Source organism: Theropithecus gelada, chromosome 7b, assembly GCF_003255815.1.
Source record: "Theropithecus gelada isolate Dixy chromosome 7b, Tgel_1.0, whole genome shotgun sequence".
Classification (NCBI taxonomy): Eukaryota; Metazoa; Chordata; class Mammalia; order Primates; family Cercopithecidae; genus Theropithecus; species Theropithecus gelada.
In genome coordinates this window covers 66,559,743-66,567,514 of record NC_037675.1, presented here as the reverse complement: position 1 = coordinate 66,567,514, position 7,772 = coordinate 66,559,743, and the positions used below count along the sequence as shown (strand labels likewise).

General features: G+C 43.6%; 1 pseudogene; it reads left to right on the top strand.

The window, feature by feature from the left end:
* The first annotated feature begins 1,993 nt into the window (after positions 1-1,993).
* Positions 1,994-2,486, top strand: LOC112629406 (annotated as a pseudogene).
* Positions 2,487-7,772: the final 5,286 nt, after the last annotated feature.

The window sequence follows — 7,772 nt, the reverse complement described above, 5'->3', positions numbered from 1 at the left end:
ACCTATGAAAATTAATTCCTGTAAAAACAAGACAAAAAGGCAATTTGAAAGAGAAACAGGACCTTCAAAATTCTTTAAGTCAGCATAAGATTTTTTTTAAGTAAGAATATCACTGTATTTATTTTCCTACTGGTAATTTTTCTTTTTTCTTTTTTTTCAACTTTTATTTTAGATTCAGGTACATGTGCAGGTTCATTACCTTCATAGATTGCATGATGCTGAGGTCTGGGGTACGAACAGGTAATTTTTCTATAGCTTCAACGTTTTCTCCTCAAAATGAATAAAACACCACCAAAAAATCCCAGCCAGGTGTGGTGGCTGACGCCTATTATCCCAGTGCTTTGGGAGGCCGAGGTGGGAGGACCACTTGAGCCCAGGGATTCAAGGCCAGCATGGGCAACATAATGAGCCCTTACCTTTACAAAAAATAAATAAAGTTAGCCAAGAATAATGGTGTGTACCTGTAGACCCAGCTACTCGAGAGGCTGAGGTTGGAGGATTGTTTGAGCTAGGGAGGTCAAGGCTGCAGTGAGCCATGATTGAACTCCAGCCTGAGCAACAGAGTGAGGCCCTGTCTTAAAAAAACAAATGTTTGCATTTCTGAATGGCCAGCATTCCCTTGGATCTGCAGTTAGGCTCACTACATTCCAGCCTTAGCACAATCTTCTGGGAAGTTTCAGCCTTCTTCCAGAAAATCAGTTTTGTCTGCCCACCGTTGCCACTCTGCTTCTGATCACAGCGCGTCTTCCCCTGGGCATAGGGGGAATCCTTGCCCTTATTCTGGGGCCCTTTGTAAGGCCGATGCTTGCCACACTTCTTACAGAAAGCTCTTCTGGTTTTAGGCACATTGACCATCTTTGCAGTAGAGCTGTCTACACAATGAAAACAGGAAGTTTGGGGTCTCCTATTCTTGCTTCACCTGGCTCGTGCCTAACAAGAAAGGGAGGAATCAATACTTTCTTTTAAAGGCATTTCATCTGATAAGTTCTCAGTCCAAGGCATGACAGTCAATTTCTGTAGATAATAAAACCTCTCAGGGTCAATGAGGAGACACCCTTAATATCTAAGTGTGTGATTGGTGTCGTAGTCATGCAGTATAAAATGAATAGTGTCTAAACATTTGTTATGGGCCAAATCGTGTCCCCATAAAATTCCTATGTTGAAGTCCTAGCCTGCATTACCTTAGAATGTAACTATATTTGGAGATAAGTTCTTTAAAGGCATGACTAAGTGAAAATGAGGTCTTTGGAGTGAGCCCTAATACAATATGATTGGTATCCTTATAAGAAGAGGAAATTTGGACAGAGAGAGAGACAGCAGACATGTTTGCAGGCATGGATGAAAGACCTGTGGGGTCCCAGCAAGAAGGTGGCCATCTGCAAGCCAAGCAGAGGCCTCAGAACAAACCAAACCTTACCACGCTTTGAGCTTGGACTTCTAGCCTCCAGAACTACGAGCAAATACATTTCTGTTGTTTAAGCCCCCTTGTCTGTAGTATTTTCTTATGGCAGCCCTAGCAAACTCATTCCATATTTCTTACACAATTCTTCATTGTGGTGTTACCACAAAGATGTGTTTGTGCAATGCATTTGTTGTTCTTACTGGAAGCTGTGTAATTGAGATTACAGAACAAAGCACAACTGACTGATAACACACGGAATCAGGTTTTGCTAGAGGGAAGCAGTTGCTAGAGGGAAGCAGTTATGAAGTCTCAGGAAATTGTATAGTCCTTCACACCTAGAGTTATTTTTTTTAACTCCCAAAATGATTCCTTTAAATGTTTCTTTTTTATCTGTTCACTCCCATATCCTCTTCTGTCTCCACTTCGCCACCCTTCCACTTTCCCCATCACCCAGTCCCCCTCCACACAGACACCTGCCAACACACTCATGTGCCCTTGAGCAGGCCCTGATATCCATTTCTGCCTCTGCCTAACAAAAACTAAAATAGCTCCTTCCTTTCGGCAGGAACCGCCATCTTCCAATAATTCGCCAAAATGACGAACATAAAGGGAAAGAGGAGAGGCACCTGGTGTATGTTCTCTAGGCCCTTTAGAAAACATTGAGTTGTTCCTTTGGCCACATGTATGCGCATCTATAAGAAAGGTGATACTGTAGACATCAAGGGAATGGGTACTGTTCAAAAAGGAATGCTCCACAAGTGTTATCATGGCAAAACTGGAAGAGTCTGCAGTGTTACCCAGCAGGCCGTTGGCATTGTTGTAAACAAACACATTAAGGGCAAGATTCTTGCCAAGAGAATTAATGAGCGTATTGAGCACATTAAGCACTCTAAGAGCCAAGACAGCTTCCTAAAACATGTGAAGGAAAATGATCAGAAAAAGAAAGAAGCCAAAGAGAAAGGTACCTGGGTTCAACTGAAGCACCAGCCTGCTCCATCCAGAGAAGCACACTTTGTGAGAACCAATGGGAAGGAGCCTGAGCTGCTGGAACCTATTCCCTATGAATTCATGGCATAATAGGTGTTAAAAATATAAAAGACCTCTGGAATATAAAAATGTTTCTCTTTATTGAGTAGAAGTGTGGTGTCCTCTCCCCCAAAGAAATATATATATGTATGTGTGTGTGTGTATATATGTATTTGTGTGTGTGTGTGTGTGTGTGTGTGTATATATATATTTTTTTTTCTTTTTTTTTTGAGATGAAGTCTTGCTCCTGTCACCCAGGCTGGAGTGCAGTGGCACGATCTTGGCTCACTACAACCTCTGCCTCCCAGGTCCAAGTGATTCTCCTGCCTCAGCCTCCGGAGTAGCTGGGATTACAGGCACCCGCCACCAGGCTGGCTAATTTTTTTTTTTTTTTTGAGACGGAATCTCGCTCTGTTGTCCAGGCTGGAGGGCAGTGGCGTGATCTCCGCTCACTGAAAGCTCCGTTTCCTGGGTTCACGCCATTCTCCTGCCTCAGCACCCCCAGTATCTGGGACTACAGGTGCCCACCACCACACCCAGCTAATTTTTTATATTTTTAGTAGAGACAGGGTTTCACCATGCTAGCCAGGATGGTCTCAATTTCCTGACCTTGTGGTCCGTCCGCCTCGGCCTCCAAAGTGCTGGGATTACAGGTGTGAGCCACCGCGCCAGTCCCGGCTAATTTTTTTGTAGTTTTAGTAGAGATGGGGTTTCCCCATGTTGCCCAGGCTAATCTCAAACTCCTGATCTCAGGTGATCTGCCTGCCTCAGCCTCCCAAAGTGCTAGGATTACAGGCATGAGCCACCACACCTGGCCTTCCCACAGAAATACTTAAAGTAAATTTTAATTGTGTCCTGATTAATTATGTAATGTCTTTACTATTCAAATTTAATGTGTTTCTTGCTGAAAGTATGCAACAAAGTACTCAACTGGTTAGAAACTGGCCAGGTATTATGTATGAAATATTTGTACTGGTTTGAAGATAGTCCCTCTAAATCATCAAGGAAGAAATAAAATAATTTACAAAAATGGAAAAAAATTAAAAGAAAAATAAAATAGCTGCTGTATTCTGTTTTGGTTTTTTTGTTTTCCTAAGGCTTTATGCAGATTTCTGCAACCAAAAGTTGAGATAGGTCTGAAAACCCTCACAAAGTGAGGGTAAGATTTTCTACTTGACCTCAAATCAGTCAGGGAAAATGGGTTCAGCAAACCAGGCGGTCACTGTGAGGTGTTAGGAAAGGTTTTTATCAGGGGAGGAAAACTACCTGCAAGGCTTGGTTGGGAATCCACCATGTCTACGGGGCACAGAGGCACAGTGGACGCAGCTCTGGTGAGGACTACATATCAGATAGGAGCAGAGGGAGAGCCTCCTGAGGCTGGGGGCCCAGAAAAGCCCCGGGTTAGGGTCTACAGGATTCTGTCTCCCACCCGGGGTGCCATGATGTCAGCTCCCTCATATATGGAAGTAGATTAGGCTCTGGTAGGCCTACAGTAAGTCACTTAACTCTGGATCTGAACTGTAAAAATTCAATTTCCTGAACAACAAATAAGAATAAAATAGGCTGGCATGGTGGCTCACACCTGTAATCCTAGCACTTTGGGAGGCCAAGGTGGGTGGATCACCTGAGGTCAGGAGTTCAAGGCTAGCCTGGCCAACATGGCAAAACCCTGTCTCTACTAAAAATACAAAAAATTAGCTGGGCGTGGTGGCAGGTGCCTGTAATCCCAGCTACTAGGGGGGCTGAGGCAGGAGGATCGCTTGAACCTGGGAGGTGGAGGTTGCAGTGAGCCAAGATTGTGCCACTGCACTCCAACCTGGGCAAAAGAGCGAGACTCCATCTCAAAAAAAAAAAAAAAAAAAAAAAAAAAAAGAATAAAATAAGATTAGACTAGATCAAACAAACAGGCCGGGTGCGGTGGCTCACACCTGTAATCTCAGCACTTTGGGAGGCCAAGGCAGGTGGATCATGAGGTCAGGAGTTCAAGACCAGCCTGGTCAATATGGTGAAACCCTGTCTCTACGAAAAATACAAAAATTAGCTGTGCATGGTGGCAGGTGCCTGGAATCCCAGCTACTTGGAAGGCTGAGGCAGGAGAATTCCTTGAACCTCAGGATAGGGAGGCAGAGGTTGCAGTGAGCCAAGATCACGCTATTGCACTTCAGCCTGGGCAACAGAGTGAGACTCCATCTCAAATAAATAAATAAAATAAAATAAAATAAAATAAAAACACACATCAGGCTGGTCTAGCTCAGGGGCAGAGGCAATGGGCAGAGCCTCACCTGCTCTCACCTTGCCCTGTCATTCCTCCTCCTCTAGTAGTAATAAAGGACTCTTAGTGGATCCTTTTGGCTGAAATCCAGGGTGAAAATCACCAGATTTGATTATTTCTAAGGTCAATGATGTTCTGGGCAGCAATGGGCTTTGCGGAAAGGGGTACTGATTTATAGTGTCTGCTGATTTCAGTGGTGTAAATACTGCCACCATGGCTAAATTCAAGCTTACCAGTGACACATCAGTGAATGCAGAATTGGCCATGCAATCACATATCATATAGTAAAGTAATTATGAAGTAACAAGGGTTTTTTTTCTTTTTGTTTTTTTGAGACAGAGTCTTGCTCTGTTGTCCAGGCTGGAGTGCAGTGGCACTAACTCGACTCCCTGCAACCTCCACCTCCCAGGTTCAAGTGATTCTCCTGTAGAATTGTATCTTTATTCTCCTGCCTCAGCCTCCTGAGTAGCTGGGACTACAGGCACGCACCACCACACCTGGCTATATCTGTATTTTTAGTAAAGGCAGGATATTGCCATGTTGCCCAGGCTGGTCTCAAATCCCTGACCTCAAGTGATCCACCTGCCTCGGCTTCCCAAAGTACTGGGATTACAGGTATGAGCCACTGCGCCCTACTGAAATAATGAGTTTTGGATATTTATTACCTTTGTTTTAATACGATTTATTTGATTGTAAGTTTACATAATTCAATTTTTTGAGAACGGCTGTATTTAACAATCAGCTTACAAAATTCCTGAAAATTTAACAATTGGTTCTTGCAAACTGGTATCCAGGATACCACTCACTATCAAGGACCTTTTTAGCTCCAACCTTCTAAATGTTTATACTAAGGCGTAAACCATTTGAAGCTGGGAAGGGCCCAGGGGGAATAATCCTAGGGATTTTGAGAGTGGACTCAGGAGGGAAAAAAACAAAACAAAACATGTTTTCAATGTAACATCCAGCACAGAGAAGAGAACTTGGCAAAAAACAGGTGCCCAGTGAGTGAATGATACAATGTCTCAATGAGGCAATGACTCAACCCTCACTCAGTTGGCTCTGTACTTTGAGTTACTTTTTCAGTTAATACTAGGGTGGGTTTATACCCATCCAGCCACATTCTATCATTCAGCCTTCTAGTGGGCCAGAGAGCACAAACTGCTGATACCTGCAGCAAAAAGGTGCCAGCAATGCACTGTTAGTGTGTGAACTAACTTTACAGAGGCTCCAACAAGGACTTCGTCCAATGACCCAAGCTGATCCCAGTGGATAACTCAGCCAGGCCAAGAAGCCCATATGGGCTCTAGCAAAACCACCAGGCCACATGATCAACTGCCATGGGTGGGTATGATCTTACTGCGTCTTATCACTCCTCCTGACTACTATCTCCCTTCTGGTAGGATCAGTGTTTAATTCATATTTTTGTGCTTCCATTCTTCCCCGAGTTTTTGAAAATAGCGTGTGTGTTCAATAGCCAAGAAGTTAAGAGCATGGATTCTGAGCCAGACTCTCTGGGACCAAAACTTCTAGTTCTAGAACTTAATAGCTATGTAATCTTGGGCAAGCTGCTTAACTTCTCTGGACCTCAATTTTATCCTCTATAAAATATGAATAATAACAGTACCTACTTCACAGCAATATTGGGATGATTAAATGAGTTTTATACATACCGAGTGTACTGAGTACTTAAAACAATGCCTGGCACATAAAATATACTATTTAAATGTCAGCTATTGTGTTATTATTACATAATATGTATATGTTCTATTGGCCGGGTGCAGTGGCTTACGCCTGTAATCCCAGCACTTTGGGAGGCTGAGGCGGGCAGATCACAAGGTCAGGAGATCCAGGCCATCCTGGCTAACATGGTGGAACCCCGTCTCTACTAAAAATACAAAAAATTAGCTGGGCGTGGTGGTGGGTACCTATAGTCCCAGCTACTCGGAAGGCTGAGGCAGGAGAATGGCATGAACCCAGGAGGCGGAGCTTGCAGTGAGCCGAGATCACGCCACGGCACTCCAGCCTGGGCAACAGAGCGAGACTCGTCTCAAAAAAAAAAAATATATATATATATATATTCTATTATTATTATGTAATAGATGAATGAATGCAGGTATCCAAATACATGGGGAAAAAGACCCTGAATGGTTGTGTAAGTATTCTTCTGAAAAACAAGGCCAAGTATGGATTTATAATAATACATATAATACAAAAATAGCAGTAACGTTGGCTGTGTCTCTGAAATGTAATTACTGAATTTTCAAAATATACTTTACAGGCATTATTTTACTAACTCCTCATAAAAATCCTTATAGGAAGGAATTACCATTCTCCGTATTACAAAATTAAGAAAAGTGAGGCTTGTGGACGGTAACTGCTATAATCTGAAGGTTTGTGTCCTCCCAAAATTTACATGTTAAAATCTAATCCCCAAAACAATGGTATTTAGAAGAGGGGCCGTTGGGAGGTAAGTAGGTCATGAGGGCAGAGCCCTGGGGAATGAGATTAGTACTGTCATAAAGAGGCTCCAGGCTGGTCGCAGTAGCTTATGCCCGTGATCCCATCACTTTGGGAGATGGAGGCAAGAGGATCACTTGAGCCCAGGAGTTTGAGAACAGCCTGGGCAACATAAGGAGTCCCTGTCTCTACACAAAATTTTAAAAAGTCAGGTGTGGTGGCATGTACCTGTGGTCCCAGCTATTTGTGAGGCTGAGGTGGGAGGATTGCTTGAGCCCAGGAGGTTGAAGCTGCAGTGAGCTATGATCATGCCACTGCACTCTAGGCTGGATGCCAGAGCAAGACCCTGTCTCAAACAAACAAAAAAGCGACCCCAGAGAGATTCCCTCACTCCTTCCACAATTTAAGGACACAGTGAGAAGGCAACTCTCTGTGAACCAGGAAGCAGGCCCTCACTAGACACCAAATCTGCTGGCGCCTTGATCTTGAACTTCCCAGCCACCAGAACCATGAGAAATAAATTAGCGTTGTTTCTAAACCACCCAGTCTACTTTCTCAACATCACAGTCAATGACTCAAATACATGTCCTATGACTCCAGCATTTGAGCTCTTAA